At 41.5% G+C, this 25,692-nt stretch overlaps 1 protein-coding gene and 1 pseudogene across 1 annotated transcript in view; both read left to right on the top strand.

The window, feature by feature from the left end:
• LOC148029352 (uncharacterized) overlaps positions 1–25,692 on the top strand; it is an 82,782-nt gene that overhangs the window by 22,780 nt on the left and 34,310 nt on the right. The window lies entirely within an intron of this gene.
• Positions 19,125–20,298, top strand: LOC148029353 (uncharacterized; annotated as a pseudogene).

Raw genomic sequence — 25,692 nt, 5'->3', positions numbered from 1 at the left:
TTAGGCAATTACCACCGATCTATGGAAAGAAGGCTAGTTTCACTAGATGCCACATGTCACTTTTCTAGAGAAAGAAGCTTCCAAATTTATACTCAAAATCTCTCAAATGGTTAAGAATTTGAGATAGCTGTTGAAGACAAATTTGTTTCTTGTGAAATTCTAGAGCGTTTGGCGCAAACAGAATTTCCATTCGAGCAACTTCAAAAAATAGTAACTTCGTAAATTTTAGGAGTCGTCAAATTTAGCTTTTGGAGAGCTTCATTATATAGGTTCGCTAGTTCATGGTTTGTTTATTTGATCATGAGCATCTTGTTGGGTTTGACTTACGCCTACGCTTACATAGGAGTGTCGATGATTTGTAGTAGGACACTTGGGCACTTTTTACTCTCTGTAAGAAAGGTTTTTTCCCCTAGATACATCATTCTCTATTTGTGTGTTTATGTTACATAGTTTGGTCACTTACCGCACTTTTGGATGTAAACACACCTTAAGGCACTTACACAACCCTAAGGTCGGTTGTACTTTGTACATGTCTTACACGCTAGTGAATGAATCGTGTGTCGAGTTGAGTCTAGACTCCCACTCACACACACTCTCTCTATTGTTCACTCTGTGTATTGAGCTTGGAGCTGCCATTTCCATCTTCAACATTTGGTATCATAGCTCGAGGCTCACCTGGTCTAGCTTCTCCAATCGTCTTATAGTGCTTGCATCACTAGTCTGTCCACCAGTGGCGCCTGTCCTAGCAGCCGCCACCACCTCCTTGTGCAGCTGTCGCTGCCTCTTGCTCCATCTGTGCCACTTGTGCAGCTACTCCTCCAGCACCGCATGTGCATTGCTAGCTCCGCCAGTTCCTCCTCTAGTTGCCATTAGCTGCCTCGAGGTTCTCTAGCTTGACTAGGCCACCGCCAGCCAGCCTAGGCAGTCCTGCTTGTACTCCCGGTAATCACAGCTTATGTTCGGCTTGTCTTTGGCCTGTTTTCGGCTGTCATAGGTATATTTTATTATTTCATTTGAAAAAACAGAGGTACAGCAAAGGGCTTCTACAAGGAAAGGCGCATTTTTACTTCAGCAAGTGCTTTTGGACACAAATCACAAAAATTTCGTGGAATTCGGGTTAAACATTTGGGGCTTTTGCATGTTTGGTAGACATTGGCACATGTACTGAAAGCTCAGTCAGAAGTTGGCTGAAATTGTGCACATTGGATAGTCAAATTTCGAGGCTTTTGTGTTTTTAGTGCTGCTGAGCACTGTTTTTGCATTGGACAGCATGTTACTTGTTGCAATCTGTAAAAATTTCAGCACATTGGGATAGTAGTGATCAAGTGTAATACAGTTTTGTTAATTACAGCTTGGTGTTTGCTGTAATTTCTGGAAATTTGCAGATTTCTAGGTTAATCCAGCTTTGATTATTGCTCTTGTGCCTTTTGGAAGAGTGACATTTATCATGGCCAATTAAGGATAGAGTAATGTATTCACTTATGTATCTAAAGAGGAGAGATTGGATGGCAATAACTATTCTTTGTGGTCCTTCAATGAAGAATCTGCTCGCTGGTAAAAATCTTTGGGAGTATGTTAGTGATGAAGAAGTCCATCATGGAGTGGTGGCTCCTACAACTCCTCCCTAAGGAGGACTTGGTCAGAGGCTAGCTCTAGCTCAACACTACCCCAAAGAATAGCTACATAGAAGGCTTGGGACATTCAAGACGCCCAAGCATTGTTACTTTTTGCATTGGCAGTAGGGCCCATAAGTCCGCATATACGGTTTGCTACTTCTTCACGAGTAGCATGGCTTACACGTGAGTAAACGTTTGCTGGGAAAAATGAAACACACATTTATTTCTTGAAAAAGGAGCTTGAAAATGTGAAGATGGACGAAGATGATGCTATGTAGGATCATCTTAATAAAATTTAAGACTTGCGTGAGCACTTGATGAATGTAGACGAGTACTATTCTGACGCACAGATGATCTCTACTACTTCGAATTTCTTACCACCTTCTTATTTGGCCTTTTGCACGGCATTGAATCTCACAATGAGAATTTCTCCGCAGCTACTCACCTTTCTTCAGTTGGTTAGTTTGTTGTTGGAAGAAGAACAAACAAGGAAGAACAGTGGGGTGGATGTTGTAGCCTCTGAATAGGCTTTTATGGCAAGAAAGAAGGGTAAGGGCAGTCAATCTAGGAATGCTGCATAGAGTTCTGGAAGTTCAAGCACTTCACAGAACAACAAGAAGTAGGGGGATACGCAAGTCAAGTAGGACAAGGGCCACTATTGTGAAAAGCCAGGTCACTACATCATAGAATGCAAGAAATGCCTTGCTAATTTCGATGCACCTTTATAGCTACTGCTACAGAGTCCGCATCATTTGTTGTTAACCGTGACTATTGTTTTTACACTTGTAGCTATGATTCTTCTTGGGCAGATAGAGCATTCAGCTCTAGGGAGAATGCTAGCAGTTGGTTCTTTGACATTGGTGCTTCTAGGCACGTTACATCTTTTAGGGATTTGTTTACCCCCGTTCGTAGCTCCCGTTGGCAAATTTGTGGAATGTGCTAACAATGCATTTTATTCAGTTAGAGGTGTTGGAGAGATTGGCTTGAAAGCCATTGATGGCTCTACTCTCCATTTGCAGGATGCATTATATGTGCCAGGAATAAAGAAGAATTTGTTGTCAATTTCTTCTTTAGCAAAATGTGGAATGCAAGTCACATTTGATGATGACAAATGCATGGTCAGAGATAAAGAATTCTTGACTTTGGTACTTACTAGCAAATTATGTCATGGACTCTATGAGTTAGATGCTCATTCGATTGATCAATCAGTCTATTTGGCATGTACTATTACTTCTGCTATGTCACAAGTAGAGTTACGGCATGCTTGCATGGGGCATGTTAACTATGGCAGTTTAATGCTTATGCAAAGCACTTAGATGTTAGATGGTTTCTCTCTCTTGGAGAGACCTCTTGAGTGTATTTGTGAGAGATGCATTTTGGGAAAAATGCATTGGTTCTCTTTTCCTCGTAATGTTGCTTATAAGGCAACGACCAGGTTGTAGATTGTGCATTTAGATGTCAATCCACATTTAGATATATGTGGACCCATGCAGACAAAGTTGTTGGGTGGATACTATTATTTTGTCACCTTCATTGATGACTTTACTTACTTTTGTTGGGTTTATTCATTGGTGAAAAAGTTAGAAGTGTATTATGCATTTTTGGCTTTTATTGCACTTGTCAAAAAGCAATTTGGATATCAGATTAAGACTCTCTGTTTGGACCAAGGAGGGGAATACATGTCTTCTTTGCTGAATAATTGTTTGAAGCAAAAAGGCCACTCTTATATATACTCCACAGTAGAATGGGGTTGCAGAAAGGAAGAATCGGTCACTCATGGAGATGGCTAAATGTATACTGAAAGCTAAACATTTACCGCATGGTTTTTGGATGGAAATAGTTATGTCTTGTACTCGGCCTCACAAGATGAGGTAGCCATTGTAGGCTGTTTCTTGCTTAGCCATGAAATGCACGAATGGCCTTGAAAGAAACAATGTCCAGTAGTAGATTGCCTAGTGTCTGCATCACCAACCCAATTTGAATCATTGTAAGCGTATAAGTGCAAGTCTCTCCCCCTAGGAAATAAAAATGCATGTGACTGAGTACCTTGCAAATATTTGAATCCGCTTAACAGCTTACCAATGTATGGTCTGTGGGCTATGCATATACCTGCTCACTTGATATGCTATATATGGAATGTCAAGGCGTGTGTTGCAAAGATAAATAAGACAGCCAATAGTATGGCTGTAAATTGCAATATCAGACATCTCTTCACCATCATGCATAGATAGCTTTAAGCCGGCTCCATAGGAGTGCACATAGGTTTGCAATCTTGCATACTAAACCTATGTAACAGCTTATCCACATATTGTGACTATGACATGATGATACCATGCTGATTTTGAGTGAATTGAATCCCCAAATAATAGTGTAGGCAGCCCATCTCTGACATAGCAAATGCATCTTTTAAGTATCATTTTTGGAGTACCAAATAAGCATCAATTTTGAACCTTTTGCTAGCCAAATAAGCATCAATTTTGGAGTACAATGCATGAGGAGCTTGTTTGAGACCATAAAGAGCTTTATGCAGCATGCATACCATGTGCTCTTTCCCTTTAACCACAAACCTTGGAGGTTGTGACACATAAACATCCTCATGCAAATCCCCATTCAAGAATGTTGTCTTAATGTCCAACTGATGTACTTTCTAGCCATAATTTGCAGCCATAGCAATCACATATCTCACTGTACTTATACAGGATGTAGGAGCAAAATTTTCTTCATAATCTGTGCCCTTCTTCTGTGCATAGCCTTTTGCTACCAACCGTGCTTTGTACGTGTCAATTGTACCATCAATCTTATGTTTGAGTTCAAAATCCATTTGTGTGCCAATGGCCTTCTTGCGAGGTGGTAAATCCATAAGATACCATGTAGAGTTAGTGGCAATAGAGTCTAACTCATCCTGCATGGCCTTCATCCAATGTACATCTTGCTGAGCTTCGTCCAAGGAAGTAGACTAATCATCATCCAATAGTGAGCTCATAAACACATGCTCATCACAATCATCTACTTCCCTAAAATCAATCGAATGTGCACACCACCACCACCACACACCCCCCCCCCCCCCCCCCCCCCCAAAAAAAAAAAAATCATTTGCTGCATTTCTGGCAGCCCTTCCTAGTGTGTTGAGGTATAGGAGCATCCATTTTACTCTCATGGAGAGTCTGTAACAAGTATCTTGGGACTGTTTTGGCTGCATTTACAACAACCCTTTCATGCTTTACTGCTTCTTCCATTTCACGTGGCAAACCATCATCGATACCTTGCTGTTCGGGAGCATATGGTGCAACAACAACTATTGTATTAAGTCTGTCCTGCCATTTACAATAGGCACAGACTCCAAAGTAAGTGGCAAAAGACCCTCAAAGACATCACCAATGTCATGGGTGACTAGCATTTGAAATTGATCATGTGAAAATGCAACCTTTTCAGCAAATAGGACATCCCTACTGACAAAGACTTTCTTCGTGCGTGGTTCATACAAGCGATAGCCCTTGCTCTTCGAATTGTAGCCAATACATATGCTTTTTATAGCCTTGTTGTCAAGCTTCCCATGAAGCTCTTTCGGAACATGTGCATAGGCTATGCAACCAAACACCCGAAAGTAGTCTACTTTGGGTTTCTTGCCATTCCAAGCTTCGAACGGTGTGATTGTCTTTAGTGCCTTAGTGGGTGCATGATTCAACATATGAACACATCGGATTTTGAAATGCATGAACACATGAACACATCGGCTTTGCAACAAGATGTTTGAAATGCATGAACACATCGGATTTTGCCTTGAGCCCATACACCCATGTATATCGAGAGTAGTCATCAATAAATGTAACAAAGTACTGATGACCTCCGAGTGCACGTGTCCTCATGGGACCACAAACATCATAGTGAATAAGCTGCATTTTTCAGACAGCATGCATTGCACCATGCTTTTTGAAGGAAAACCTATGCATCTTGCCCAAAATACATCCGTCACATGTATGAGGAGGTGGAGTCTCCACTGGAGGCAATGCATTTACCATATGACACCTCTGAAGGGTCATAAAACTCCCAAAGCTCATGTGTCCATAGCGGGCATGCCATAGCTCCGCATTTTGCATAGTGGGCGAAAGAGTAGTGATTGCTAAAGCATCATGAGATTGTCTATCATATGTATCCAACAAAAATAGACCCTTATGCAATGTGCCGGACAGCCTAAGTGCATAATCCATCTCTTTGTCTCTAACAATGCATTTGTCATCCTCAAAGATGACTTGAAAGCTATGCTTATTAAAAGCAGAGATAGACAACAAGTTCTTTGTAATGCGAGGTACAAACAAGACATCTAGAAGTATGAAATCACAACCATCTGTAGCAGTAATAGTGACTGTCCCAATGCCACATACATTATAACGGCTGCTGTTCGCACATGTAACACGCTTAGCTGCAGGGGCTGAATGCAAAGAGGTAAACAAATACTTCCTAGAAGTGATGTGCTTTGACACCCCACTGTTAAAATATCATGTTTGTTGCGTTTCAGCAGCATTAAATGCTGAATTGGCCATTGAAGAATCATAACTGCATGTGAGAAATGCATAGTCCTCCTCTACAAAGTTGGCTGAAGTATCATCATGAGTAGATTTGTTGGCTGATGTTTCTTGGACAGCCAAACCGGAGTTCTTTTTCTTCTCTTTGGGCAATCTCTTTCTGCATTCATCGATATAGTGACCGGGCTTCTTGCAATATTGGCATTTCCCCTTCTTTTTAGTCTTTTCTGTGTCTTGGACAACCTTATTTGATTGCTGTCCAGCATTACCCTTTCACTAATTTTTTACATTTTGCTTGACTTTTCCTTTGCCTTTGAACTTGGAAAGCATAGCCACATCACCACACCACGCCACATTCTTCCGAGTCTGTTCCTCTTGCAACAAGAGGCCTTCCAACTCCACAAATGTAAGGGGTTGTTACCCCCTCCTCAAAGACAACATCAAAGAGGTGTGGAAACCAAGATATGACTTTGGAAGAGAGTTCAGTTTGATGTTTACCAATTTAGCATCCTGAATGACCTCATCAACATTGAGTAGCTACTCACACAAATCCTGTATGTAAGTAAGGTGCTCTGTCATGCTATCACCTTCATCCATGGTCACATTGGCCAACTCTCTGCGGAGATAGGATATCCTAGACTCATTGCGTGCTGCTAACATACGCTCAAGTACATCCCATGCTGATTTTAAGGTCTTACAAGACTGAATGTGCGGAATAATTGGTCTTTTCACTTACAAGGCAATCAAAGAAAGTGCCTGTGCATCTTTTGAGTCCCATTTCCTCTGATCCTCGGTAGGTGGGAGAGGAGGGGCAGAAGCAGTAGCAGCACCGATACCAGCAGCAGCAGCACCAACAACCTATCCTCGAGCGTTACGCTGAGGTGTTTGAGGTGCAAGACCTCGTGGTCGTTGCAAATCACCTGTAATATAGTCCCATAAGTCCTTCGCCACAAGAAGGTTACGAACCATAAAACTCCACAGTGGGCCATCAAGTTTGTTCTCCTGAGTGAGGACACGAGAGATGTTGCTTTGATCATTCCCCTGACGTGCCATGCTGTCAATGATAGACAAAAATCTGTAGTTAAATACTTCAATGCTGAAGTATATAGAGTATACTCCTTAGAGTATCAAAATCCCCCACGGGATTAAGAAACAAGTACCAAACTGTCACTCAAATGCCAAAGTGTGCACAATGCCACCCAAATTAGTACTCACATTGAGTAAATTACAACACTATACTGCTGTACCACACCTGCCTCGAAATGTGTGCCCACAAAAGTACAAAATACAGCAACTTAATGTTGATTCTTACCAAAATGATGGTTGAAATAGATTGGAAATTCCAGAAATTTCAAGAAAACCCCAAATTTGAAAATTACGGTTTTTGCACTTTTTAGGGTTTGCAGAAGTTGGCGGGCAGGATTGAGAAAATGGCGGGCAGAGCTGAAAACAGCAGCAGCTCTTCCAAAACAACAGCTCCTCGGGTTGCATGCAGGGCTGCATGTGGGACTGCGCGTTGGACTGCGTGTAGGGCTGTGTGCAGGCTGAAAACAGCAGATCTGGAGCAGGTGACCGAGCTGGACAGATCTGGAGCAAATCATCAGATTTGGAGCTGATGGCTGAGCTGGACAGATCTGGAGTAGATAAGAGACAGCTTTGCTACAGCTCCTCCACTTCAGCAGCACCTCACAGCAGCTGAAAACTCTTCCTTGAGCTGAGAACCAAGCTGGTAGTAGTAGGGCCTTGGGCGGGATGGCACCGGCTGATGGTGGCTGAATGGAATCCGCGCATACGAGATGCTCTAATACCAAATATTGGAAAATGGCAGCCAGCTATGGAGAGAGAGAGGATGGAGCCTAGTGTCATTACTTTAAGTTTCTAAGACACTAGGTGTACACACCTTACATTGACACTTTAATAAGTGTCCACACTACACAAATTACATTGGGCACTGCCCATAGAATCGGCAAATTCTAACATCTCAAATAACCTAAATAAGGAGCATTTAGCTAGTCCCAAAGTCAAGTTCGAATGGGAAAGATGTATACATTAAGTTGGTACCTTATGGTACTAATACGTAATGTACGGTACCTAAAGTATGGTATAGTATGAAACCTTTTGTACGTGGTACTAGTGCAACTATGGTTGAGAGAGAGAGAGAGAGAGAGAGAGAGAGAGAGAGAGAGAGGAGAGGCTTGAGAGAAAAAGAGGGTGTGGGAAGCTTGAGAGAGAGAGAGAGAGAGGCTTGGGGGAGAGAATAAGAAAGAAAGAAGAAAAAAAAGAAAGGAGAAAGAAAAAAAGAAAGTTGTAGGCTTGAAGAAGAGTGGCCAAAAAGTGCCTATTTTTTCATACTAAATCGTATGGATATGTACCGTATTGTACCGTATGGATTGTACTGTATGGATCAGTCCGTACTACATATGGAGACAACCTTGGTTATGCCTTTTGAGGCTTGGAACAACCATAAACCTTTAGTTGGTCACTTTTGTACTTTTGGGTGTCTTGCACATGCTCATATTCCCAAAGTATTGAGAAAGAAGTTGGACAATAAGGTTGTCAAGTGCATATTTGTGGGGTACAGTAGTGAAAGCAAAGGGTATAGATTGTATGATCCTATTTCCAAGAAAGTCTTTGTCAGTAAGGATGTGATTTTTGATGAAAAATCAGAATTCTCTCTTGCTGGTTTTGACACATATCAGGCTGTAAATGATGTGTTTGAAGGGCTGCTACCTATTTCTTTTGGTGATATGGTTGGAGCTTCATTAAATGAACAAAATGTTCAGCCAGCTGCTCCATTAAACAATGCAGAAATTCAGCCTATGGCTGATCTGAATATTCAGCAAGATGCTGAATTTGAGGTCCATCATGAGCATGTACATAATCAGGAGGCTAGTCAAATGTCTAGATGGTACTTGCAGACCTCAAAAGACAGTCATTTGGATGCTCCTCTTGGTGGTCATACTCGAAGATAAGCACATTTGCATGATCATGCTAATACATTTGAGTTTGTTATGGTAGTAAATACACTTGATGATGAGGAGCTTGATTCTTTTGAGAATGCACAACAGAGTGCATTGGATGGCAGGAATGTAAGCTGAATTTGATTCTATCATGAAGAATCAAATATGGGATTTAGTTACATTGCCTGTTGGAAAGAAAGCCATTGGTACTAAATGGGTCTATAAGCTAAAAAGAAAAGTAGATAGATCCATTGATAAGTACAAAGCTAGGCTTGTGGCCAAAGGCTATGCTCAAAAGAAGGGTATTGATTATGAGGAGACATTTGCTCCTACATCCCCTGGGCCCTATGACCACCATTAGGTGTACGGTTGCTTTGGCTGCCCATTATAGTTGGATTGTGCCCCGTCTTGATATTAAAACTGCATTTTTACATGGGGAACTTCAAGAAGAAGTGTATGTTCAGCAACCCATCGGTTTTGCAGTTGAAGGATCCGAACACTTAGTATGCAAGCTGAAAAAGGCTTTGTATGGTTTGAAGCAAGCTCCATGAGCTTGGTATGCAAAATAAATGCCTTTTTACTCAGCCAAGGGTTCATTAACAGCTCATTAGAGTCTACTCTTTACGTATGCAAAGTGGGGGGATCCTTGTTGCTCATTTGTCTTTATGTGGACGATCTTCTACTCATAGGGACACACATTGATCAAATTTCAGCATTCAATAAAAATTTGTAGCAAACTTTTGAAATGTCAAATTTGGTGCCTTTGCATTACTATTTGGGCATTCGGTTTATTCATAATGCTAGAGGCATTGAATTGTCACAGTTTAGATATATTGGTAAACTCCAGAGATTTGGCTTCCAGGATAGATGGAGACTGGACTCAAGTTGTCTTTGCATGATGATAATGATTTGTTTGACATTCATACATATGCTCCAACAGTAGGATGCCTCATTTATTTATGCAACACAAGGCTAGATATTTAGTTTGCAGTTTCACAGATATATGCATAGCCCACGCATGACACATTGGCAAGCTGTGAGCGTGTTTTTCGTTACTTGTAGGATACTAGGACTCTTGGATTACTTTATGCCAAGGGGGACCGCTGCAATTACATGCTTACAATGATTCAAATTGGGTTGGTGATTTTGATTCACGTCACTCTACGAGTGGAAATTGTTTCTTTCTTGGCTCATCTTGCATTTCTTGGCTTACCAAGAAACAATCCATTGTTGCCACATCGTCTTGTGAAGCTAAACACAAGGCAGCTCTCACTATTACGGTTGAATGTGTATAGTTGAGAGGTTTGTTGGTGGCTGATCTTGATGTATCTATCATGGAGTCTACTCCTTTGTTTACTACTAGTCAGAGTGCCATTGTAGTGGCACGGAACTCAGTGTTGTTAGAAATTGCCAATTCTATGGGTAGTGCCCAATCTTTTAGTCTTTAGTTCTTTTTTAATTCCTAGTGTGAACAAAACTAAACTTATAAGTTGTGTCACGACTCTTAGAGTTAGAGTTAGAGTTAGTTAACTCTAGTTGAGTTAGAGCTAGGTCTATCTTAGACCTATCTTGTACCTTTCATTCTCATTCTTTCAGTTCAGCAAGTATACTCTATTCTTTTGCTTCAGCACACTTTCATCGTCTCTCTTTTCTCTCCAGGTCGATTGTCATTTTCCAACATTTGGTATTAGAGCAAGGTTCTACGTGTGGATTTAGTTCAACCACCGTCAATTGGTACTGCCTTGACTAAGGTCCTGTTGTTGTCAATCAGCTCTCTACCCGAGGAAGAGAAGGGCGAGCTGCTGTTGTTTTCAGCTTGTGTGTAGTCCTACGTGCAGTCCCGTACGCAACCCGAGGAGGTGCTGTTGTTTTCAGCTTTGTCCCTTATTTTCTCATCTCTATCCACCATATTCTCAGCCCTGTCTGCGATTCTCTGCAAACCCTAAAAAGTGCTGGTTATTGTCTGTAGAAAAGATACCTATCATCTTCACTTGATATACATGCAATATATTCTGACCGGTTGGACATCTATCTGTCAGAAGTGGAGCAGCGGTGGAAGCATAAACATGTGCTGAAATAAATTGCTGAAACACAAGACAAAAAGAGAAAAGAAAAGAACACGATACAGATGAGAACTCAGATGTATGCATGGGAAATGGAATCCATATATCTGAACACGAGACAGTCGCATACAACAGTGAGTCACTGGCTGCGTGGGCACTGGCACTGGCTCCTCTCTCCACAGAGTCTGCAGATGGTGAAGTGATGAAGTGACTGACTGAGGAGGAGCCACTGAGTATAAATAGGCTGAAAAAGTGGGGAGCAATAATGCTGGTCGGACAACATTAATGCTGGCCGACTGGTGCATAAAAATGCTCCACTGGCATAAAATGCCACACCAGAAAAATACCTAAAATACCTAATAAAAATGCCTAGCCCAGATCAAGCTCAGACTCACACGTGAGTTGACAAATACTCTGCTAACACCCTCTCTTAGATCATGGGTGATCTGATACAATACAAGAGTACAATAAAAAGGGATCAGAAACTATACAACATAGAACCACCAAGTAGAACCATGGATACCCAAGCAGTGGGTGATCAAGCCACCACCAAGGTGCCTCGGAGAGAACCTGATGTCGATGTCGATCGTACCAAACACCTGAAAATAGAAAAGATCATAGCATGTCTCTATGTCCATCACCAATATCTTGCAGTAGCATACAAGACCATCCTGTCAAAAATGCCGTTGAACATATGTGACCATGGATTCCCCGGCTTTGGCCAGACCGCCAAAGTGTCGCCTCATGTGAGCGCCAGACGAAAGCCTCCCGCTCTCTGTCAGATAATCAACTCATCATGAACCTGGATGTCAATCCCAGCTCCAGGATTTGATTCCGCCAGACTGAAGTCGATGCGTCAAGGACGTCCCTCTCTGGAACCTGTGCACCTGTATAAAAATATAGATGAGGCGCGGCTGCCCCATCTGAATACCCGCTCACACTCCCTCTCTGGCACAAGAGAGTCGTGAGGGATGACCTCATCACCACCACTAGAAAGCAGCCGAGGAAGGGGCCACCAAGCCCTTCCCGCAATCCGAAGAAGAGGATCCCTTCCGCGCCTTGGACTTCACCTTGGTCGGAGGATCGGAGTCGGAGTCTGATGAAGGAGAGGACTCATCGGTAGAGTCAACATCCCGCTTCTTCTTCTGCTCCTTCTTCTTGGAAGCCGCTAACGTCTTGCAGTCCTTCCGCAAATGTCCCTTCTTGCCACAGTGGTAACACTGGGCCTTTGACTTCTTCTTCCCGTCACCCCTCTCTGAAGCTACATAAGCCTCACCTCCGTAATGTGCCGGAAGCCGCCCCTGTAATCTCAAGGATGCCTCATGCTCAAGAAGCATCGAGGTCATATGTGTAAAACTGACAGGAGTCGATGATGTCTGCGCCCGCAAAGCATTGGCCACTCCATCAAACTCCGGGGGGAGCTTGTAGAGGACCGTCCCGACAAGATGCGTCTCGGGAAGAGCAGATTGCATGTGCCGAAGCTGGTCTTGTACCTGCGTAACATGAAGAAGAAAAGACTGAATAGTATCTTTCGGCTCAAACGTCATCTGTTGGAGCTGGCCATAAAGTGTGACGGCCCGCATGGTGGAAGGTGCCTCGTACATCTGCTGCAACTTCTGCCATACTTCAGGAGACGTCCTACAGGAGGTAACCGCCGGTAAGACCGCTTTAGAAATACAGCGAAGCAACGCCGAGTAAGCACGGGCATCGTCCGAGTTCCAAGTGAGCACCACTTCCTCATGGTTGTCCTCATCAAAGTCTTCAGGAAGAGGAAAAGGACGGAGAGGTCGAGCAATAGCTCCACAGACGATGTACCATAGCCGCTTCTGCACAAACCAAGCTTTCATGACAGCACTCCATGTGAGATAATCAGGTCCATGTAACTTATCATCAGTGGAAGTGCACGGAGGAGCCATATGGAGAGGATAAGAAGAGAAGTAGAGAAGAGATGGAATTTAGAGAGGAAACACAGCCAAAACACAAGCACATACTACAGAAAATGAGAGTTCACATGCAATAGAACCCAAAATCTGATCAATAGAAGACAAAATCTGCTGCAGAAAGTCAAAAAATCAGTCAAAAACTGCCAAAAACAGAGAAAACGACCTGAAGTAACAATCACCCAGCCACGAGAGATGCTGAATCAGCAAAACGCAGGCAGTAAACTGGAGAAAAACAGGTAGAAAACTGTCGCCAGCAGCTGCAGATGAAAAACGCAGGCAGCAAAGGCTGCGTAGGCAGCAGAGGGTGCGGAGGCAGCAGGCGATGGCAAAACTGCAAAAAACGCAGGCTGAAAACAGCCCCAAAACAGGTCGCCTGGCTGCGACAGCAGTCGTCTGATCAGCAGGGGTACAAAACAATCCTGAAATCAGCAAGAAAACACAGCAGAAACACAAATCCTGAAAACTGATACCATGTCAGAAGTGGAGCAGCGGTGGAAGCATAAACATGTGCTGAAATAAATTGCTGAAACACAAGACAAAAAGAGAAAAGAAAAGAACACGATACAGATGAGAACTCAGATGTATGCATGGGAAATGGAATCCATATATCTGAACACGAGACAGTCACATACAACAGTGAGTCACTGGCTGCGTGGGCACTGGCACTGGCTCCTCTCTCCACAGAGTCTGCAGATGGTGAAGTGATGAAGTGACTGACTGAGGAGGAGCCACTGAGTATAAATAGGCTGAAAAAGTGGGGAGCAATAATGCTGGTCGGACAACATTAATGCTGGCCGACTGGTGCATAAAAATGCTCCACTGGCATAAAATGCCACACCAGAAAAATACCTAAAATACCTAATAAAAATGCCTAGCCCAGATCAAGCTCAGACTCACACGTGAGTTGACAAATACTCTGCTAACACTATCAACTCCTGCATAGAGTAACAACTGAATGAGATGTTTTGGGGCTGTTTTGAGGTCTGAATACTCTTGTTTTAACAGAGAAAATTTTGCTGGTTATAGCAGTGGGCTTGCTGTATTTGGTACTGCTACTTGCATACAATACAAACATTGATACTTGTATGGACATAATTTGTTGTTGGGATGTTTTGTCACTACCATAGAATGTTTTGAACTGATTTGAGCTTGGTTTATGCTCAGTTGACTGTGTTTTTTTCATTGTTGGAATACAGTTTACAGTAAGCAGGTTGTCAGGAAAATTGTCCTGAATAGCAAGAAACTGTCATGAATAGCAGGAAACTAGTTCTGAATTGTAGGAAAAGGAGTCAGATACTTACAGGTTGTATACATCACCGAATATCTAAGTTGTAACTATGACAAATGCTCAAGGCACTGACAATATCACTCAAATTGTGGGAGAAAAGCTGGACAACAAAAATTTTGCTTTATGGAAGTTCTGTATGAAGATTTTTTTGGTTGGTAGAGGTTATTGGGACTTATGTACAGGTGATGAGGTTGAACCTGAAATACATGAAAGGAATCCAACAAATGATCAGAAAAGGGCTCATAAGCTATGGATTGAGAGAGCATGCAAGGTGTTACATTGGTTTTCCTTATGTATATCAGATGCTATGGTTATACAAATTACTGGATGCAGTTCCTGAAAGGATACATGAGACATACTCATGAAGAATTATGGAAATGTAACACATGCAAGAAAGATTCAACTAAAGCAACATTTCAAATATGTGTAAGAATGACATAAACATTCAGACCTACACTACAGAGATCAAGAACATAGGGGATCTACTTATCACCATTGGATCTTCTGTGTTTGAGGATGATATGATTGCAGTGATATTGAATGGACTTGGCAAAGAGTATAAAGCATTTGATACGTCTATGTTTGTGAGAGTTGAATCCCTTGATTGGGATGAGCTGATTGTTTTGTTGCTGCATGAGGAAGTTACGCTTGGGCTGAATACAACTTCTAGTACGTCTCAAAGCAAAGACACTGTTCTTTACTCTAGCCAGCGTGGCAGAGGCAGCAGAGGCTCTTTTCGAGGTCGAGGAGACACTTGAAATACTTATGGATAGCATCAGTAGAATGCCTGGCATGGCACAAATACACAGGGCTAGCGTGGATTTGGTGGCTTTAGAGGTAGGGGGAGATCACCCCATGGTAGAGGTGGTGGATTTGGTTCATGGCAGTCAAATGATCTCTCAAACAAAGATAAGGACTGTCATTATTGCGGTAGATATGGACACATTGTAAAGGATTGTTATAAGAAGCAGGAAGATATGAAGGTAAAGGGCAAACAATATGAGCACTATGTATCTTTTAGTGTTGCTCATGATAAGGAAGTTTACAGATTGTTTGCCATGCAGCATGTGTCTAAGAATGCATCTAGGCATAATAGAGATGAGAGATGGTACATTGATTTAGGGGCTTCAAATTATATGACACTCCATGGAGAATGGTTTGATGAGATGGTTGCCGGTTCACATGGACATGTTTGTACTGGGGATGACACTCAACATACTATTCAACATAAATAAGTTGTATCTTTGTTGATGCCTGATGGGAAGAAAAAAAGCCTGCATGATGTACTACATGTATCTACGATAGCCAAGAATCTTTTGTCAGTTGGACAAATGACAAAATAGAATCTGCAAGTGAGATTTAATAGAGATTGATGCTTTGTTGAAGAATATGATAATGATTGCAAATTGATTGCTAGAGGTCGAAGAGATGGCAGAATGTTTACTCTTAATGTGTCAACTCCAGAATTGAAAGAAGCCATGTTTGCACATGATGATGGTGCTATACGGGATGCTGAGGTATGACATAAGCGGATTGGCCATGTGAATGTTCAAAAGCTGAAATCTATGCAACAGAAGGAGATTGTGCTTGGAATGCCTAAGTTCAAGTATCATGACTTTGGACATGTATGTGATGCATGTCAGTTTGAAAAGCAAGCAAGATTTCCATTTATGAGACATGTACGGAATAGCTCACGACCCTTGCAGTTGGTACATTTAGATGTATGGGATCCGTCTCATAATGCTTCGTATGGTGGTGCTCGTTATTGTGTATCCTTCATTGATGATTTCAGTGAGTATACTTGGCTTCACATACTGAAACATAAGGATGATGCGCTTGATGCATTCAAGGACTTCAAGAAGCATGCTGAAAATGAGTTAAGCTGTGAAATTTCATGTCTTAGATCAGATGGAGGTAGAGAATATGTCTCTAATTACTTTGACATGTACCTTGCTAAACATAGGATCAAAGGTCAGTTAACTTGCAGCTATATACCGCAGCAAAATGGTGTAGTAGAAAGGAAAAATAGGGTATTGATAGAAGAGTTTACCAAATGGTTATTGGGCTGAAGTAGTAGTGACTGCTGTTTATATGCTGTATAGCAGGGATTCATGATGTAACTCCATATGAGAGGTTATATGGTCATAAGCCTGACATTTCACAGTTGAAGGTATTTGGCAGCATTGCATATGTGCATATTCTTGATGAAAAGAGGAAGAAATTGGATCCTAAAGCTGTCAAGAGTATGTTCCTTGGCTATGCACAAGTCCAGAAGGCTTATAAGTGTTATGTACCGTCTACACATGAGACATTGATTAGCAGAGATGTTTTTTTTGATGAGCTGGCATTGTGGTATGGTATTCTTGTTGCAGTGGCTACTGATGGATCAACCAACACTAGTAATGCTGAAAATACATCTACAATGAGTACATCTATGAGTGGTCCTACAGGTGATGGGTCACTTACAGTAAGTCCTTGGTTAGGACGCTTGCGGAGTCGTACTCCTACATCCACTGATATGGATATATCAGTGAGGGGGAGATTGGATAAGGGAAAAGAAAAGATGCTTGAGGATGTGACAGGTCCACTTATAGTAGGTTATGAGTCATCTAACAACGACAATTTGGATAGTGAGTTGGGCGTTCTGTCTATTATGACGCCTGGAGCAAGGCAAAGTCGTTATGTACCGCCTCATGAGAGGCAAGCTCAGAGTGAGCCATAGTTACAGAGATCTGAGAGAGTCAGAAAACCAGTTGACAGGTTTACATACACTGGTTATTCAGCCCGCCATTATGCATATATGGCTAGTGTGGCAGGTTACAAAGAACCTTGTACACCCATTCGCAGCCAATGGATATGTGTTTCTAGTGGTTTATGTAGATGATCTTATCATCACTGGAGATGATGAAGAGGGCATTGCTGAAATTAAATAATGTTTACAGCCTGAATTCGAAGTCAAAGATCTTGGTGAACTAAAGTATTTTCTTGGGATTGAGGTAGTCTCAATGCCTCAAGGTATATGGCTGCTACAGAAGTAGTATGCTCGTGACATGTTACAGAAGGATGGTATGGCTGAATGCAAGCCTATGGAGACACCTCTTGATCAGAATGTCAAGCTACAGATTGATGTTGGGAATGACATAGACAATGTGACCATGTATCGACAGATGGTGGGCAGCGTGATATACTTGACTATTATCCGTTCTGACTTATGTTATGTAGTGGGGCTGATTAGTCAGTTCATGCAAAAGCCTCGCAAACCACATTTAGATGGAGTCAGGAGGATCATGAGATATATGAAGGGTACTATAGATTATGGGCTGTTTTATGCATATGTAAAATCCCTTGATTTAATAGGGTTTACTGATGCTGATTGGGTTAGTTGTGTCTATGACAAGAGATCAACCAGTGGTTATGTTTTTGGATTGGGCAGCAGTATGATTAGTTGGCAGAGTAAGAAACAACCTACTGTTGCATTGTTTAGTACAGAAGTTGAGAATAGAGGAGCTGCCTTAGCGGCTTGCGAAGCAGTTTGGTTGATGAAACTGCTGAAAGACTTGGGAATACAGCTGAAAAGTAGAGTGAGATTGCATTGTGATAACCTCGGTAGAGTTATGTTGGCTAGCAATCCTGTCTACCATGCTAGGTCCAAACATATTGAGGTTCACTTCTATTTCATCAGAGAAATGGTTCTTACAGGGCAGATTGACTTGATTCATGTGAAGACTAAAGACCAGGTAGTAGACATATTTACCAAGTCTCTTGTAAAAGAAAAGTTCATATATTTCAGACAGCTATTTGGAGTTTATCAGATGGTTTGAGCTTGAGGGGGAGTGTTAGAATATCAAGCTCCCGTTACTCTTCAGTTAGTCTATCTTTATGTGTGTAACCGACATTTGGAGTGTTAGAATATCAAGCTCCCGTTACTCTTCAGTTAGTCTATCTTTATGTGTGTGACCGACATTAGCTGGATACAGCTGTACACATGTGTGATATTCAATAAGTCGGTGTAGTCACTGACTTAACCACAGTTAGTCTTGGTTAGTCATACCTACGTGTGTAAGTCTCTTTTAGTTAGTAGTATGGAAGAATAATGAAAGAAGAATAACAATGAGTTGAGGCTCATCTTTCGCTCCACTTTGTCTCTTCCCCTCTCTTCCAACAATAATGAGGCCTCAAACCATGGAAGCTTAACTAAATGAAACCCTGAGAGAGAAAGAGATGACCCAAAGTGACTATTGGTGGCAATAAGTTAGCATCGTTGGGTCCTACAATAGCAAGGCGGGTGGAGTAAGATGCTTTGAGTGTTGCTTTTGTGGCATCAAAAGAGGTGGAGGTGCTGTTCGAGTGATGGCGCATCTCCTTAATGTCCACGGCCATGGTATCAAAGGTTGCGACAAGATACCACCAGAGGATTGTGCTCACATGGCAAGGGATGTCAAGATGTATCTTGAAACTAGGTCTCCAAAGGACACTCTCGTCATTTGAGCATCAATGCCTTCAACTACAACTGACACTAGCGAAAGTTGAGCTCGTGAGAGCGAAGCAAATCAGTCTGCCACTTTTCCTACGATTGCGACAAGCAGCGGAACACAAGGAACATTATCCATCCCTCGTGGAAAACAAGGCAATTTGTTCACTGCATGGCACCCATAAAGAAAAACTTAAGTAGATGCAGTTGTCACACGTTATTTTTACTCATTTGAAATATTTTTTAATGTGGCACGATCTCCTTTTTTTAAGGAGATGGTTTCTGAAATAGCCTAGTTTGGCCCTTCCTACCAATCTCCCTTTTATGATGCACTACGTGAGAAACTTCTACAAGAGGAAGTAACCAGTGTAAAGGCTGCCATCACACCAATTAAACAACAGTGGGATACCTATGGGGTGAGTCTCATAGGTGATGGTTGGTCTGACATACACAACCATTCCTTGGAAGGTGTCCTTGCTGCATGTCGTGGCAAGCCTCTATTTATAAAATCCATGGAGTGTGGTACTCGGCAAAAGACAGCTCCTGTCTTATGTGAGATGTGGGCTGAGGTTGTTGAGTATGTTGGACCCAAGAATGTAGTTCAATTTGTCTCTAATGGAGAGGCGACAAATAGGGCTGCAGGTGCCTTACTAGAGCAACAGTATCCCCATATCGCATGGAGTCCATTTATGGCCCATTGTCTTAATAATTTATTGAAAGACATTGGAGCATTAGCATGGATCAAGAGTACAATTGTTACAGGCAAGGAAATCATTTCTTTTGTCACCCGCCATCATTTTTGTCTAGCCTTATATAGGCAATTTGCCAAAAAGGAGCTACTAAAATATTCAGAGATCAGGTTTGCCTATAATTTCCTTATGCTTCGTCGGGTATACAACATGAGGCCAGCTTTAAAACAACTGGTCGCTAGTCCATCTTGGGCATCATGGTCTACTTCAAAGTCAGCTTTGGGCCAGTTGTGCTACACAACGGTAACCCAAGACAACGGTAACCCAAGATGAGTATTGGGAGGAAGCAAAGCAATTGCTTCTTCTATGCTTACCCATGGTAAATCTCTTGTGGCAAGTGGATGGTGATGTATCGTATATCGGTAAAGTGCATGAAGCAATGGATCGTCTCATTGAAAACATCCGTGCTCTTAATCTTGCTCCACCCAAGAAACAAGAAATTGAGGAGCTTGCAGTCAGCAGATGGAACCAATACTACTCAACACTTCATTGTGCTACTTACAATTTGGATCGTGAGTTCCAACACAAGGGAAAGCAACTCCAGTCGGATGCTGAAGTAACTTGAGGCCGGAATACCACGCTTCAGAAATTGGTGGCAAGTCTTGAGGAACGTGGAAAAATCAAATTTCAACTCGCTAACTACTGCAACAAAGAAGGCATGTTTGGCTGGCCTGATGCGCAATGAGACAGGTAATTCACAAAATTGCTTAGATTTTCAATTTATATAAAGTTTTAATACAACTTTTCTAACTATACATTATTTTGGACTGTTGTAGATTCCATGTAGGTGCAGTTACATGGTGGGAGAACTATGGAGTTGATTCTCCAAAGCTGTAAAACTTGGCTATCAAAATCTTAAGCCAAGTTTGTGCATATTCTGCACTTGAAAGACTTTGGAGCACATTTAGTCATATACACACCAAGAAGAGAAACAGGCTAGGCACTCAGAAGGCTGATGATTTAGTCTTTGTTAATGCAAACTTGCGTTTGCTAACAAAGATGAAATCCGAGTATACTCGTGATCTTTATATTGGATTTCATAAAGATGAAAACAATCCAGGCTCCATGCAAGAAGTTGAAGATGAAGAGGAGGAGGATGCTGATGAAGAGAATCAAGATAATGAAATTAATGAGGATGACGAAGAGGAAGAGATTCTAGATGAGATAGATGTTTGATGTATTTGTATTTTCTTTTTGCTTCTTCTTGACATGTCATTTGTATTTCGCTTTTAGTTCTTGATGTTTAAACTCAGCCTTTTTATCTTTGATCTTTTGTAAGTTTGGCCTTCCCTTCATTATAAATTTAGAAAGATGTTTCCATTCTATATATTCCAAGTTTCAACCTTCAGCTTTAAGTTCTTCAATATGTCAGTATTGATAAATTAAGTTTTCTTGCAAGTCTTAGAATCTTTTTAAGTAGAATACTATGCAATATGAACCCCTCGTATCTCATTGATGACGTGGTGTTCCCGTTCCCGTTTCACCCCTTCTAAAAATTAACATTCCCGTTTCCGTTTCTGTTCTTGTTTCCGTTCTTGTTCCGACGTTTTCCGCAACTATGCCAAACTTTCTATAAATAAGTATGCTACCCTCCATTTAGCCCTCAATCTCGTTTTTGCAGATTTCAAGTGTTTTAGCTTGCTGCCCACACCCCATTCGCGGAGGACATCTCAGCCGAAGCTGTCCATAGTTGTCTCCATCAGTTGGCGCTTGATTTCTAGTCCTCTTCACATGGTTTGGAGTTGATCCTAGCTAGGCGATTGTTGTTTTTGCACAGACTTGTTGCCGTAAAGCCTGCCACGTCATCACAGCCCTGCATTTGCTTCCTGCAAGCTGTCACCTAGTTGTTGTAGTTGTCGTTTGGTAGTTTTCCCTCTCCTCCAGTTGTCGCCCAGCTCCTGCAGGCTGTCGCAGGCTATGCAATGTGCATTTGACAGATGTTCTCTCTCTTCTACTGTCGCCAGTTTTTTGTAGCTTGCGTTTGGCTATTTTTTCTCTCATCAGCCCGCGTTTACTGGATATTCTCTCTCTTGACTACCCTCTGTATCAAATCCAGCTTCTCACTGCTGCGTTTGTTGGTGTTCGACATCCAGAGGTTGCCTTGTTGCAATTCGGGATTTGTTCAAAGTACGACACTCTCTAGCTCACACCCTTGCCTTGATCCTTGAGATATAGGAGTTCGAGGTTGAGTATTCATTCACTGCATAGTGTGTTTACTGCATGGGCATTGTATTTTTAGCAATTATATCACTTCAGTTATTTTTTGTGCTCATTGTCTCTAAGTTACCCTATCCCTAATTGTGTTATTTTATTAGTCTTTGCTTTGTCGTACGATTGTTATTTGTGTTTTTGTATCAGAGTATTTCTTTACAAAGTCTACTTCCTTGGGCAAAGCTCAGCAAGATGTACATTGGATGTAGGCCATGCAAGATGAGTTACACTCTATTGCTACTAACTCTACATGGGATCTTGTGGATTTACCACTTGGCAAGAAGGCCACAGGCACAAAATGGATTTTTAAACTCAAATGCAAGGCTGATGGTACCATTGACAGGTATACAAAAGCACAGTTGGTAGCAAAAGGCTATGCGCAGAAGAAGGGCATAGATTATGAAGAGGCTTTTGCTCTTGCATCCGGTATGAGTACAATGAGATGTGTAATTGTTATGGCTGCAAATTATGGTTGGAAGGTACATCAGTTGGACATTAAGACACCATTTTTGAATGGGGATTTGCATGAGGCTGTTTATGTGTCACAACCTCCAGGGTTTGTGGTGAAGGAGAAAGGACACATGGTATGCGAGCTAAACAAAGCTCTTCATGGTCTCAAACAGGCTTCTCGTGCATGACACTCTAAAATTGATGCATATTTGGCCAACAAGGGGTTCAAAAACAGTCCAACTGCTCCCACTATACATTAAGAATGAAGGGGGAGACTTGTTGATTATCATTTTTTATGTAGGTGATATGCTGGTCATTGGACCTTCAGAAGCAAAAACTGCAGATTTTAAGGTTGAATTAAAATATGCATTTACTATGTTAGATATGGGTTGGCTACACTATTATTTGGGGATTCAGTTCACCCAAGATCAGCATGGTATCGTCATGTCACAGTCACAATATGTGGATAAGCTGTTACATAGGTTTAACATGCAAGATTGCAAACCTATGTGCACTCCTACGGAGCCAAGCTTAAAGCTGTCTATGCATGATATTGAAGAGATATTCGATATTGCAATTTACAACTAGGCTGTTGGCTGTCTTATTTATCTTTGCAACATATGCCGTGACATTTAGTATGTAGTATCTCAGGGGAGTAGGTATATACATAGCCCATGTGGCATGGACTATACATTGACAAGCTGTTAAGTAGATCTTCAGATATTTGCAAGGTACACAGTCAGATGCATTATTATTTCCTGGGGGGCGGGAGACTTGTAATTACAGGCTTAGAGTGATTCAGATTGGGATGGTGATGCAGACACTAGGCAGTCTAGTAATGGACATTGTTTTTTTAAAGGCCGTTCATGCATCTCATAGCTAAGCAAGAAACAGCCTACAGTGGCTATCTTGTCCTGTGAGGTTGAGTATAGGGAAGCCTTCTCGGCAACAATGGAGTGTGTATGCGTAGATTGTTGACTGATCGACATTTACCATTGGAGGGTCCTATACTTATTCTTTCTGATAGTCAGAGTGCTATTGTAGTGGCACGGAATCCTATGTTTCATGCTAGCATGAAACATATTGAGGTGCATTACCATTATGTCAGAGAGAGATGCTATGTAGGAGAGATCAGCTTGATGTATGTTTCTACATATGAAAATGTTGTAGACATTTTCACCAAGGCACAACCTCGTGAGAAGTTTGAGGCTTTTCGCAAGTCCTTAAACTTACCTACCCTTTGGTGATTGATCATTCCTGTACTTTACCACATTGACATTGTAGGGGAGTGTTAGAAATTGCTAATTCTATGGGCAATGCTTAATGTTTTAGTCTTAGGTTCTTTTTTAGTTCTTAGTGTGAACACAACTAAAGTTATAAGTTGTGTCACCACTCTTAAGAGTTAGAGTTAGAGTCGATTAACTCTAATTGAGTTAGAGCTTAGGTCTATCTTAGACCTATCTTGTACCTTTCATTCTCATTGTTTCAGCTCAACAAGTATACTCTACTCTTTTGCTTCAGCACACTCTCATTGTCTCTCTTTTCTCTCCTCCATAGCTGGGTGTAATTTTCCGACAAGTGTTTCATGCATGCATGAAACACATAGAGATCCACTATCACTTTGTCAGAGAGAGACTACGTGTAGGGGATATCTGCCTTGTCTATCATCCTACCAACAACAATGTGGCAGACATCTTCACCAAGGCTCTTTCTCACAATAAATTTGAAGCATTTCGCAATGCTTTAAATTTGATCTCCTTTGGTGGATGATCCTTGTATACTGATCACTTTTCACTCTAGGGGGATTTGTTGTGTTTGACTCACGCCTATGCTTACATAGGAGTGTTGGTGATCCATAGTAGGAACTGGGGCACTTTTTACTCTCTATTAAGAGAGGTGTTTTCTCCCAATTACATCATTCTCTATTTGTGTGTTTATATTACATAGCTCTGTCACTTACCGCACTTTTGGGTGTGAACGCACCTTAAGGCACTTATACAACCCTAAGGTCTAAGGGTTGTACTTTGTACTTGTCTTACATACTAGTGAATGAATCGTGTGTCGAGCTGAGTCTACACACATACACACACATTCTCTCTCTCTCTCTCTCTCTCTCCACTATTCACTCTGTGTGCTGAGTTTGGAGCTGCCATTTCTATCTTCAATACATTTGGTTTCACTTTCTGAAACCACTCATTATATGGGCTTCTAGTCAATGTGACTATTTGAGCGTAAAAGTCTTAGTCATTTGAGCTTTTTGGTCAATTTGACTACTCGACTAAACTTTTAATTTCTCTTGGACATCTTGTCAATGACGACCCAAGTATAATTATAGGGCGTTTTGGCCATTGACCACCCTTAGATAGAAAGATGAATATGCAATCATATTTTAAACACTTAAATAATACAAATTGCCTTTCAAAGTACATGAGCATCAAATTAATTTGGAATCATTGAGCCAATATGTCTTTGTAACAATTGATATACAAAAGATTTGTCACACATCTCATGTCTTAAATAAACATCATCCTTAGGATCTTCTTGCTAGCCATACTTAGCTTGTTATTACTTCTTTTGTTGTTGCTTCTTCCATGCCACAAATGGATATGTATGTGCATATCATGCTCTTTTTCAATATGCGTAAATTGACACTGATAAATACCAAGTCAGTTGCTTTATGTACACCCAAACAATTCTGCTTTTTTGAAGCAATGCGTGAAGAAGAGCTCCATAATTGTCGCAAACAAGAGGAGCTCACAACAGAACTCAAAATATTGGAAGCCAATATTTGCAACTTAGGTCCTTCGGATTCATAACACTCCCACCATAAGGCAATCTCGACTCTACGTTTGTCATGCTCTGTATTCACACAACCATACATGCTATGTTGAATTTTGTAAGTTGAATTTTGTACTTTGAAAGACTATCTTTGATTTTGTGTCTGTTGTATAAGTCAAGGATTTACTTGTTTAAGATTTGCCATCCAGCTGGCTACTGCCTCAATATCTCTATTTTGATGGCAAACTTGAAACTCCGGATTCAACACAATGCATTTGTATGCATAGGAGAATAATAACCACTCCACCGTGTTACACATAATATATGTATGTCATAGTCCTAGGGGATGTAGGTGTGAATCATAGGGATGCTGTCCCAAAACGTGGGACCCATCTCCAATACGACTTGAAAAGGGTGTGTTTCCATGCAATGGTTGGTCACACAAGGAGACACGGCACGGGAGGAGAGCAATGAGATATGGGGGATACCACGTCATAGGGTTTGCATTGTTTCTTATAGTCTTCAGTCCACTAAATGCACTGTTTCTTAGTTTGTACAAAATTTTCCAGTCTTCAATTTGAGTACTCATTATTCGTTGTTTATTGTTTAGTTGTAGCCTTTATATCAAATAGCATTTCTC

The sequence above is a fragment of the Lygodium microphyllum genome, chromosome 11 (assembly GCF_053477565.2).
Source record: "Lygodium microphyllum isolate KBCC chromosome 11, Lygodium_microphyllum_v1.1.10, whole genome shotgun sequence".
Taxonomy (NCBI): domain Eukaryota; kingdom Viridiplantae; phylum Streptophyta; class Polypodiopsida; order Schizaeales; family Lygodiaceae; genus Lygodium; species Lygodium microphyllum.
This window is presented reverse-complemented; position numbering and strand designations above follow the sequence as displayed.